The sequence below is a fragment of the Nomascus leucogenys genome, chromosome X, assembly GCF_006542625.1.
Source record: "Nomascus leucogenys isolate Asia chromosome X, Asia_NLE_v1, whole genome shotgun sequence".
NCBI lineage: Eukaryota > Metazoa > Chordata > Mammalia > Primates > Hylobatidae > Nomascus > Nomascus leucogenys.
The window spans coordinates 108,422,993-108,435,966 of NC_044406.1; positions in this window are offsets into that span (position 1 = coordinate 108,422,993).

Below are 12,974 nucleotides of genomic sequence, written 5' to 3' on the forward strand. Positions count from 1 at the left end.
ATTAATAAGGTGTTGGGAGAGGGGAAGCATTTTATTACCCTATAGTTAGGTCTTAGTCTTTTAGTAAGTCTATGCCTGTGGACTATAAACTTCACACATACTTCTCATTCCTTCCCACCATTAGTGGGACAGGGCAGCTAAAGCAGACTGGAGTACTGTGTTTTCTTTCTTCTGTGTGAAGGGCTAGAGGGGGCTAAAGTTGGCATTTCCCTTCCTTCACATGGAAGGCTAGAGCAGATTGGAGTTGTATATTTCCCTTTCTCTAGGTCGGTTATGCTCTGATTAAACTCTGTAAGTATAGGCTTTGGTTGATACTTTTTCCTGAGGGCAGGCCTTGTTAGGAAAAACAGAGTGCTCTAGTGTATTTCAAAATGGTTCCCTTCCCCTCCCTCTGTCAGAAGCATGAGTGAAATTTTTCTCTGATGTTCACTCTGACCAACAGGTCGAGTTCCTTGAGGTAAACCTCACAAAAGTATAGAGTTCTTCCGTGACTGGATCCCCTTAGAGTGTTGAGATTCAGAGTTGTTCATACTGAGCCACCAACAATTTGTCAATTACATTTTAGGGTTTTCCAACCCAGCACTTTTCCCCATTGAGTATTTTGCTCTGGCAAGTTGTGACTCTGTTTATTTACCTCTTTGTCTCTATAATTTTGGGACAGTGGTTTGTCCTGTGACCTTACTTCTCTCATGAACCTAAGAAGAGTTATTTTTTTAGTTTTCTACTTGTTGTTAGTACAAATTAGCAACTTCTTAGTTTCTAATTTGTGGACCAGAAACTGGAAGTTCCTAGTGATTATTTTTAAAGAAATTGATTATTGTACTTATAAACTTCAGGATTTTCATGCTTTTAAAATAATTCTTACATTTTTATTTATAATCTTTAATTGATGAGACATAAAAATAATATTTTTCTTTAATTATTTTAACATAGATTCTTTCAGATACTTCAGCATATTTATAATAGCTCTTTTGAAATAATTGTTTGCTGTATCTTACATCTGTGTACCATGAAAGCCAGCTTTTTGCCAGCATTTTAACACTCTATGTGTCAAACTTTCTGCTTTCTTTAAACTGATTTTTTTAAATAGGAAATGGAACATTTAAATATTAATAATATATAATGGTGATTTTGGATCCTAACTATTCATTCCTGGGACTTTATGTCATTGCTTGCTCTTTTGCTAATTTTTTTAATGAATTGAATATAATAATGCAGTAAAATCTGTTTCCCTATAACGTAAAACCTCTGGTGTTTATAGACTTAAGCATGCACACGAGTCTTCCTGACCAACACTGATGAATTTGGTCTTAGCCAGCCTCTCTTTGACTGTCTTTTCCTGATATCCCTGTTAAGCTTTTGGTTAACCTGCAAATACTGGCATCACATCTAGGTGCTAGCTCTCACTAATTGTTAGTTGTCTGCTATATTGTGTCCAACAACTCCTTAGGGGCATGTATTAGTCTATAGTTCGATCCATTTAAAATTAGCTTCTTGGCAGGGATCAGGTATTTCAGTTTTTGAAAACTTCTCTCACTCCCCATCAGCAGAACATCTATGTTATAGAGCAGTAACTCTGGTAGGTGGAAATGGAAGCTGGTGCTACCACTGAGCTATGGCCACCACCCATATGGATCTTCTAGAGATCACATCTGGGAAGGATAGGATATTCCCTAGCTCATAAATCTCCCCAGAATGACTCTTACATCCTTGAAACCTGGCAGATGTGCCAGGTTCCATTTCATTGCCAAGCCCACCAGAGCAGGTCTTCTACAACACTGTGCTGTATGGGAAAATGGGACTTCAGTCTTCACCAGCTGACTTGTCCAGGTACTTCCCATGTATCAGGAGGTGGGGGTGGGGTAATGAGTGCTGCTTAGCTGGTGCCACCCACTAAATATAGGCCTTCTACAGCACAGAGCTGTAAAAAAAAAAATGGAATCCTATGATGTTGAACAGCTTCTGAAATAGAATAGCTCTTCTATGCCAGGCATCCATGGGAGAAGGGAACTGTCACATAGCTGACAAACCTGCAGAATCAGTTTTTTCCAAAATGCAGAGCTTTGTGTGCATGGGTGCAGTCTCTAGCTTGAATGTCATAGAATCTCACTGTTTTTGTTTAGTTTCCGTATATTTTGTTGAATAAATGCTCCTCAGTTGGTTGTAAGTCCTTTGATCCAAGCTCTAAAAATTTTGAAAATTTGTGTTTGGTAAGTTTAATCAGCCTAATAGCTGTCTTTCTGGGTAAAAATTTTTCTGGGCTCCTCACATTGCCACCCTTCCAGAAGTCTGTAAAGTTTATTGAAAATAGCAATAGATGAGGTGCATAAGAAAAACTTTGAGATAGATTTTTAAACATACATCACACACACACACACACACACACACACACACACACACACACCACACACACACACAGTGTTCCATAGGCAAAACAGTCTGGAAATCTCTGTATTAAAAAAATCCAGCGTTTTGTTTTAATTTAAAAACAACAGATTACCTCAGAGTCATGCTATGCTTATGTACATTTCTGAATCTCCAGTACAATGATGCAGTATGCATTTTGTCCCAAATTTAAGTGACTAAAAAACTATTTTGTTTTGTTTTGTGTTTTTGTTCGTTTTCTTATTTACTTGTTTTTCACTGTACATTTGTCAAGACTTATGTTATTGAAGATACCCTTTGAAAAGCCCCAATTTAACACATTACCCTTTAAACCCATAATTTCACCTTGCTTTTTCCAATACCTGGTGGATAATTTACTCTGGTAACTATGTTATTTTCTATAGAACGCATGGATTGCCTAATTCTATATATCCAGAGTATATATGAACATCTGGGGAAGTTCAGGGTGTTGCTAAAGTACTATTTGTCAAACAGAAATTATGGTGAAACTTGAAAGTGCCCATCTGAAATTCCAAATGTCAAATACCAAGGACACATGGTGATAAATGAACACAAAACTCCATTGTCAGACAAAGGGGACTATCAGGAATTGCCAGCTAAGTTATAAGCCAGGTCATTCTGAGTACTAACACAAAATCATGGAAGGGTTTATCTCCATATAAGGACCACAAAAGTTCCATTTCCTGAATTAATATGCCCATAAATTTGTTTAAACTTCAGAGTCTTAACAAATTTCTGAATATCTAAAATAGGTTTATGTTTATTAACAATATTTAAGAATAAATTTTTAAAATTAAAGTGTGAATTTTAAGAATAAAGGAAAAAATATAGGTTCATTTATTACACTGCCATCACCAGTTGTGAATATTGATAATTGTTTATCTTACTTGAACCTCAGTTTCCTTATCTATAAACTGATCATGACACTTATTAGGATTGCTTTGAAATATAAAGATAAGGAAAATCAAAAGCTTGGCAGATAGCATAACTACTATCTATTAACCCCAGCATTTCAGCCTCTTTCAATGTAGCTAATGATATATTTTGTACCAAATTTCAACATGTTTGTTTTAGGCAGCACAAATTTAACACATTCTTCATAACTAACATAATGCCTGGAATTTAGTGAGGATTAATAAAAGTTTATTAAATTTACAGAAAGGTACAAATGGAAATAAACATTTGTTTAATGCCTATAGTGTACCAGGTATTCTACATAAGTTATTTTCTAGAGTTTAATCATCACAACGATTGTGTCAGCACTATTATCTCTATTTCATAGATGAGAAAATAAAGGTTCAGAAATTTTATTTATTTTCTAGTACTCATCTAGTAAGGGGTGGAGCCAATATGTAAGTCTATCTAACTGCAAATCTTACATTTATTCCAATATGCCAGGCTGCCTAGGGGCTATTTAATAAATTTGTGCACTTTTCCTACACCCAAGTTACGCACATCTGGCCAGGATATTATTTATAATATAATTTAAAAATGCAAAACTCCAATAGCATTTTGCCAATATGGCTATGGAATTTCCAGGTATTTTTGATAAACATTTAGTATATTCCTAAATGGGAGAATGCCCTGGCAGGTAAATTTTCTAAAAAATAGGATAGTAAAATCTAATCGTCTAGCATCTTATGGGTCTACTCCCATTAAGTGATACTACCTTAATATAAATTTAGAGTATGAAAATCACATTAAAGGAAAAAGATATGAAAACACTGTAAATTTACATTAAAGAACTTTCTTCTGTCAGATAAAAGATATATTTTTAAAATTTCAGTAGGAATAAAAAAGAGTAGGCTTCTATAGAATATCTGCACCAAAAGCAGAAAACACAAGTGTGAAGGCTCTGGAATATCCTTCAGTATAGCTGGGAAGAATGAAAAATATCTCAAATAAAGAAGCATGTTATAAGTACACCCAGGGTAGAGGAAACCAAAAATGAGTTTCTCTCCTTTAAGTTAACTGGATAAGAAATTAACAGCTGAAAATTAATATGTTCTCTCTGATGAAATGACTAGAGATAAAGTGCACTATGCTTTAGAAGTGGCTGAAAGTAGAGATTTTTAGGTTTTAGGTACCAAAACAGTGTTAGAAGCAGTAAACAGAGCTGAGAATAGTAAAGCACACTACAAATGGAAAAGTTGAGTGTAAACATAGAATTGAGGTAACTAATGATAAAAAAATTAAACAAATCATGTGATAATAAGAGGGAAGATGTACATATATCTTAAAAACTGCTTCAAATGTTAATTTTCCAAAAAAATGTTTAGTAAAAATATCAGAGAATTTGATTTACTTGTATTCTTATCATTGATGTCATCACAGTACTAATCTTCAAGAAAAAAGTTATATTTAAATGTAGACTTACATTTTAATTTCAACTCTCAGTTCTCACTCCGATATAACCTGTCTGTGCCCCCACCCAAATCTCACCTTGAATTGTAGCTCCCATAATTCCCTCATGTTATGGGAGGGACCCAGTGGGAGATAATTGAATCACAAGGGCGGTTTCACCCATACTGTTCTCGTGGTAGTGAATAAGTCTCACAAGATCTGATGATTTTATAAAGGGAAACCCCTTTTGCTTGGCTCTCACGCTCTTCTCTTGTCTGCTGCCATGTGAGACGTGCCTTTCACCTTCTGCCATGATTGTGAGGCCACGTCAGCCACGTGGAACTGTGAGTCCATTAAACCTACTTCTTTTGTAAATTGCCAAGTCTTGGATATGTCCTTATCAGCAGCATAAAAACGAACTAACTCAGCAAATTGGTACCAGTAGAGTGGGACACTGCTGAAAAGATATCTGAAAATGTGGAAGCAACATTGGAACTGGGTAACAGGCAGAGGCTGGAACATTTTGTGGGGGCTCAGAAGAAGGCAGGAAAATGTAGGAAAATTTGGAACTCCCTAGAGACTTTTTGAATGGCTTTGACCAAAATCCTGATAATGACATGGACAATGAAATCTGGGCTAAAAAAGTCTTAGATGGAGATGAGAATCTTGTTTCCCAACAAGATTCTCTGGAATAAAGTTTACTCTTGTTACGTTTTAGCAGAGACTGGCACCATTTTTCCCTAGCCCTAGAGATTTGTGGAACTTTGAACTTGAGAGAGATGATTTAGGGTATCTGGTGGAAGAAATTTCTAAGCAGCAAAGCATTCAAGAGATGACTTGGGTTCTGTTAAAGGCATTCAATTTTAAAAGGGAAACAGCATAAAAGGTCAGAAAATTTATAGCCTGACAATGTAATAAAAAGAAAATCCTGTTTTCTGAGGAGAAATTGAAGCTGGCTGCAAAAATTTGCATAAGTAATGAGGAACTGAATGTTAGTCACCAAGACAATGGGGAAAATATCTCTGGGGTACATCAGAGACCTTTTCAGCAGCCCCTCTTAGCACAGGGCCAGAGGCCTAGGAGGAAAAAATGATTTCCTGGGCTGGATCCAGGGTCTCTTTGATGTGTGCAGTCTAGGGACTTGGTGCCCTGGTCTCAGCCACTCCAGCTGTGACTAAAAGGAACCGGGGTAGAGAACTCAGGCCATGGCTTCAGAGGGTGTAAGCCCCAAGCTGTGGCATCTTCCATTTGGTGTTGAGCCTGCCAATACACAGATGTGATGAATTGATGTTTGGGAACCTCTTCCTATATTTCAGAGGATGTGTGGAAATGACTGGATGTCCAGACAGAAGTTTGCTGCAGAAGTAGGGCACTCATGGAGAACCTCTGCTAGGGCAGGCCATAAGGGAAATGGGGGGTGGGTGCCCCCAAACAGAGTCCACACTGGGGCAGTGCCTAGTGGAGCTGTGAAAAGACAGCCACCATCCTCCAGATCCCAGAATGGTAGATCCACCAACAGCTTACACAATGCACCTGGAAAAACCACAGACACTCAATGCCAGCCCATGAAAGCAGCCACAAAGTCAAAGGGACAGAACTTCCCAAGACCATGGGAACCCATCTCTTGCATCAGTATGACCCAGATGTTAGACTTGGGGTCAAAGAAGGTCATCTTGGAACTTTAAAATTTGACTGCCTTTCTGGATTTAGGACTTTCATGGGGCTTTTAACTCCTTTGTTTTGGACAATTTCTCCCATTTGGAATGGCTGTAACCCCACTGTATCTAGGCAGTAACTAACTTGCTTTTGATTCTACAGTCTCATAGAAGGAACTTTTCTGGTCTCAGATGAGACTTTGGACTGCGGACTTGAGTTAATGCTAAAATGAGTTATGACTTTGGGGTATTGTTGAGAAGGCACGATTAGGTTTGAAATGTGAGGACATGAGATATGGGAGGGGCCAGGTGTGGAATAATATGATTTGGCTGTGTCCCCACCTAAATCTCATTTTGAACTGTAGCTGCCATAATTCCCCCATGTTGTGGGAGGGACCCCGTAGGAGAAAATTGAATTATGGGGGTAATTTCTCCCATATTGTTCTTGTGGTAGTAAATAAGTCTCACAAGATCTGATGGGTTTATCAGGAGTTTCTGTTTTTGCTTCTCTCTCATTTCTCTCTTGCTGCCACCATATAAGAAGTGCCTTTTTCCTTTCACCTCCCATCATGACTCTGAGGCCTCCCCAGCCATTTGGAACTGGAAGTCCAATTAAACCTCTTTATCTTGCCAGTCTTGGGTATGTCTTTATCAGCAGCATGAAAATGGACTAATACACACTCTCTGGAAAAAAGACCTTAATTATCTGACTAGCAATTTATAATGTAAGCCTCCACAGTTCACCTGGTATTAGATACCTGTGAAGGAACAGCAAAACGACCTATAAAATGGATCCTCTGATTATGCTTTGGTATCTGTATAATGGCAAATATCACTAAACAATGGATAAGAACACTTATATGAGTCTGGAAACAAAAGCAATCTTGAATGACAAATATATTGTCTTAGAAGTTGTGTCTAAATTAATTTAACTAAATAATGATGTATCTGTTGGTCCTTACGCTGCTGTAAAGATACTGCCCAAGACTGGATAATTTATCAACAAAAGAGGTTTAACTGACTCACAGTTCCACATGGCTGGGGAGGCCTCAGGAAACTTACAATCATGGCAGAAGGGGAAACAGGAATGTCTTACGTGGCAGCAGGCAAGAGAGAGAATGTGAGAGTGCAGGAAAAACTACCATTTATAAAACCAACAGATCTCATGATAATTCACTCACTATCACAAGAACAGTATGAGGGAAACTGCCCCCATAATCTAATGGCTTCCCACCAAGTCTCTCCGTCAACACCTGGGGATGAGAAATCAAGATAAGATTTGGGTGAAGACACAAAGCCTAACCATATCCAGTGGTAAACTTAAATGTACATATATATGTATGTGTGTATATATATATATATGTATGTGTGTATATATATATATGTATGTGTGTATATATATATATATAAAAACACACACACACATATATATGAATATATATATATGAAATGCACTGTATTTTTTGTATATACAATTATACAATTCCAATAATGCCATTTATTGGAAGCTTTACAGAAGACCTAAGGTGTCTGATTGATGGAACTCATTTAGCATTCCAAATATTCATAAGATAAACTTTTAGTATTTGAAATGCATTTTCAGTGAACAATTATAATGTTTTATAAGTTGTGTGTTTTAGGGAAATCTATTCTTCTCTGTTTTATTTAGAACAAACCTAATTTATCAGCACATGTGCAATCCTGGAGGGGCAAAAAGAGTGCCTTGAAAGCATTAACTAATGTAAATTGCATGTCTATCCAAGCGGTACTGCATTTTATGTCTTTTGATGAATATATGTTATAAACTAAGAATATGAAAAGCTATGATTTATGAAGGCTTTCTTACAACATCCTCAAGAAATGATAGTTATTCCAAGATACATTCACCAGATGGTACATTATAAAATAAATTGTTAGTATTAAACCAGTGTTGTGGGCAATAAGTTTGTTCACAAAATGCATAGTGACTAATTTTTTGAAAAAGCTTGTTTTCAGAACTCTAGGTAATATGCTGCTAAATTTCATGATGCTTTCTATGTATGTTTTACTCTTAAGCTTACTCACTGAGTTATAGTTAATTTGAAAAGATGCTCTGGACAAAGTGTGTGTGGATCTGGGTTCTCAAGGCACAGATCAATGATGCTTTGTTTAGATTTGCTATTTCCTGACTTCTTCCTCACTGATCAAAGATGAATAGACACGACTGTGCTTCTTGTAATACATTCAAATTTTATCTGTTAATACTCTTAATATGTAAAAAAAATCAAAGGTTTTATGTCTTCTTCCTATAAATGAATGACATGTCTTTAATTATTAATTAAGTCCTTACAATAAGGAACTCTTCAGATGTGATGGCATTTTCTTTTCCCACAACAATCCATAAAACACCATGCTATGGTTTCTCTCTTATATACAAAATACAATTAGAAAAATTGAGACATTTTACAGACAATTGTTAATCTCCACATATTATGGTTTAATTCCTTTTTCTGATTATGCCAAATCACAGCATTTTAGAATCCAGGGACAGATATACCATGTCTCCTTCCAAGTCAGTAGTTGTAATATATCTGCATTCAATTATGCAACATTTCAAATTTTTTTTTTGCTATTTCTAAAAGTAAAATCAGCATATTTGAGGTTACAGATGTCAGAAATTATCAAGGCCATTATAAGCTAATTATTTACCCAAATATCATCTTAAAGACAAAGTATCCAGGAATAATTATGGCTTGCTATAATACTCATTGCTGCCAATAGAAATTTGAGGCCCATAAACAAGTTTTTTTTTCAATTCACCCTGCTGCCCCACTTAACATTGAATCAGACAGTGAAACACCGGCTTCCAGCTGCATGAAAAATGAAAATGTAGAAAATTCTGTTGACATTATTCTAAACATCCCCTAAAAATCTTTCTCTGAAACTTGTTCAACAATCTAGAAGAATGGTCTAATAAAAATTACTAAGTAACATAATTACATTAGCTTCTTCACCTTCAAAATTTAGAAATCTTACACACTTCACCTTTTTCAAAGCAGGTATACTAATGCAATTTAGTTTACATGTTCACTGATATAACTTGAATTTATTTATCTTAAGATTCTAGTGGTTTAAGATAGTCTATACTTTTTAGGCATGATGGTCTGGAGGCAGGATGCCAGACATGTTTGAAAGAAATAGCTTTAGAACATGTGGAAAAAGGCAACAAAAACAACAAAAAGAAAGTTATACCAAGTCCTTTATGGTCAAAAAGGCACTTGTGAGGGTTATATTCTATTGTATTCCATAATACATAGGTTCCATTTTGAATGCTAGCTTCAGCTAATTGACCATGTGTAGTGCCATGCTGAAAAATAATCTTTAGCTATGTGAGGGCTCATCAGGAAAGGCTATCATGACAAAATACTATCTGACATGGTACAGGAAGGGATAGCAACCTACCTGTATAAGTGATTTGTCACTCCAGCAATAGAAAACACATTCCTATTTCTAATAGTCCCTGGTGGAGGGAGAATCATTCAAGTAAACAAAGAAATAGTCAACAGGGAAGGGCAAAAAGAAGTAAGAATATAGACAACTTAAAAATGTACAACTTTATTCCCTGTAACCCCCTCAAAACTTAAAAATGCTTCTCCCTAAATACCTCACCTGAGTAGATTTACAGTTGTTTTTTATCTTTTTGAAACTTAAACTAATTAGGAAAAACAAAACTATGCTTTGTTATTCAGAAAAATAATTGTAGTAAATGACTGCATTCTTATATTTTTGTCAACTCATTATTTTTCAAGTGTGCTAAATACATATCTTTTAAACCTAGATGAAAAAAACTCTTATAAAATGTAGTTTTACTTATTTGCAGCATTGCTCATATAAAAAATTAATTTTGTGATGTTTAAAATTTAGAAATGTCCACCAGCCTTCTGTGATCTCTGAGCCACCTGGGTTTTTCCTACAAGAGACAGAGTTTGCTTAGGGGTGGTAAACTTGTCTGCGTATGGTGAATATTCATATTAGAGATTATTCAAATTGATTGGCCACAATTTAGTGAACGTATGTTCTCCTGCAAAGCTGTCTTTCCCTTCCCTGAGATAACCATAAAAGGACCAAAAAAAGGTGGCAGGAGAATAGATATATAATAGATTTTATTATCACTGGTCAGACAGTAGCAGCTGTCACACGAAGCTAGGTTTGCCAAATAATAATATATATTCAACAACACTAATGATCAGGAAAATACAAATCAAAACGACAGTGAGGTATTAACTTGTTCTTGTTAGGAATCCTATAATTAAGAAAACAAATGATAACAAGTGCTGCTTAAGACATGGAGAAATTGGAATACTTATACATCATTAGTGGCAATATAAAATGATGCAGCCACTATGTAAAAGAGTATGGAGGTTCCTCAAAAAAATTAAAAATTGAATTAACATATAATTCAGTAATTTTACTTCTTGATATTTGAGATCTTTCAAAGTAAGTTGAAAAAAGATCTCAAAGAGATGCCTGAACTCTCATGTTCATTGAAACATTATTCATTATATATATAACCTATACATTCAGTATATAAAATATACATATATTAAATATAATATATATACATATTCTATATATAGATGATATATATTATATATGTATGATATATAGTGAATAATGCATCAATGAACATGCAGCATTATTCATGCTATATATATATATTCTGTATGTATAGATGATACCTTATTTCCCCACACATACACACCTTTTTCTATTTTAAATCTATTTCTATAAACTCCAAATAATTTCCTACAATGTTCTGCATTGTAATGGTGGTCCTACATAGTGAAATAAGACAATACAAAATAAAATGGCAAGGGTTGATAAAAAAATAAGTAGAACTGTCATTATTTGCAGTTGATATGACTATATACATAGAAAGCAGAAAAGAAACCAGAGATAAAATACCAGAGTTAATAAGAGGGTTTAGAAAGATTGCTTGATTTAAAACAATATTTAAAAAATCAATTGTTTTGAAGAGACTGTTCTTTCACCATTGTATATTCTTGCCACACTTGTCAAAAATCAGTTAACAATACACACGTGGGCTTATTTCTGGGCTCTATATTCTGTTCTATTGATCTATGTATGTATTTTTATGCCAGTACCACATTGTTTTAATTACTGTACCTTTGTCATATATTTTTAAAATCAAGAAATGTGATGCCTGAGCTTTCTTTTTTTTTTCCTCAAGTTTGTTTTGGCTCTTTGGGTCTTTTGTAGTTCAGCATACATGTTAGGATTTTTTTTCTATTTCTTTTCATAAAAAATGCCATTTGGATTTTGATAGAGATTGCAATTGAATTTGCAGATTTATTTCAGTAGTATAGACATTTTAACAATAGTACAACTTCAACAGAGGGTGTTGAGATAACTGGGAATTCACATGGAAAATAATAAAATTAAAACTTTATCATGCAATATACACAAAAAGCAACTCAAAGTTGTGTATATCATACAATATACACAAAAAGCAACTCAAAGAGTTAAATGCAAGAGCTAAAACTATATAGTTCCTGGAAGAAAACATAAACAAAAGCCTCATGTTACTGATTTTGGCAATTATTTCTTGGATATGACACCAAAATCATAAACAACAAAAACAAAAATGGGAAAGTGAGGCTACATCAAACTAAAAGGCCTCTGCGAAGCAAACAATTAACAAAGTAAAAAGGCAACTGATACACACTGAGTAAATGGGAGCAAATAATTGCAAATCACATAGCTGATAAGGAATTAATATCCAAGGTAAATAAGAAAGTCCTGCAATGCAATGGTACGATAATAATAATTCAATAAACATGTCCAAAGGACTTGAATAGACATTTCTCTAAAGACAATATACAAATGGCAAATAGGTATATAAAAGGATATTCAACATCACTAATGATCAGGAAAATACAAATTGAAACAACAAGATAATAACTAGCCCTTGTTAGGAATCCTATAATTAAGAAAATAGCTGGGCGTGGTGGCTCATGCCTGTAATCCCAGCACTTTGGGAGGCCAAAACAGGCAGATCACGAGGTCAGGAGTTTAAGACCAGCCTTGCCAACATGGTGAAACCTGTCTCTACTAAAAATACAAAGATTAGCTGGGCGTGGTGGTGCATCCCTGTAATCCCGGCTACTAGGGAGGCTGAGGGAGGAGAATTGCTTGAACTCGGAAGGCGGGGTTTGCAGTGAGCCGAGATCTTGCCACTGCACTCCAGCCTGGGTAACAGAGTAAGAATCCATCTCAAAATAAATAAATAAAAGAAAATAAAAAAGAAAATAAATGATAACAAGTGCTAGTGAAGACATGAAGAAATTTTAATACTTATACATTGTTAGTGGCAATATAAAATGGTTCAGCCACTGTGTAAAAGAGTATGGAGTTCCTCAAAAGAGTTAAAAATAGAATTAACATGTAATTCAATAATTTTATTTCTTGATATTTGAGATCTTTCAAATTAAATCGAAATCAAGATCTCAAAGAGAAATCTGAACTCTCATGTCCACTGAAGCATTATTCACAATAGCCAAGCTATGGAAA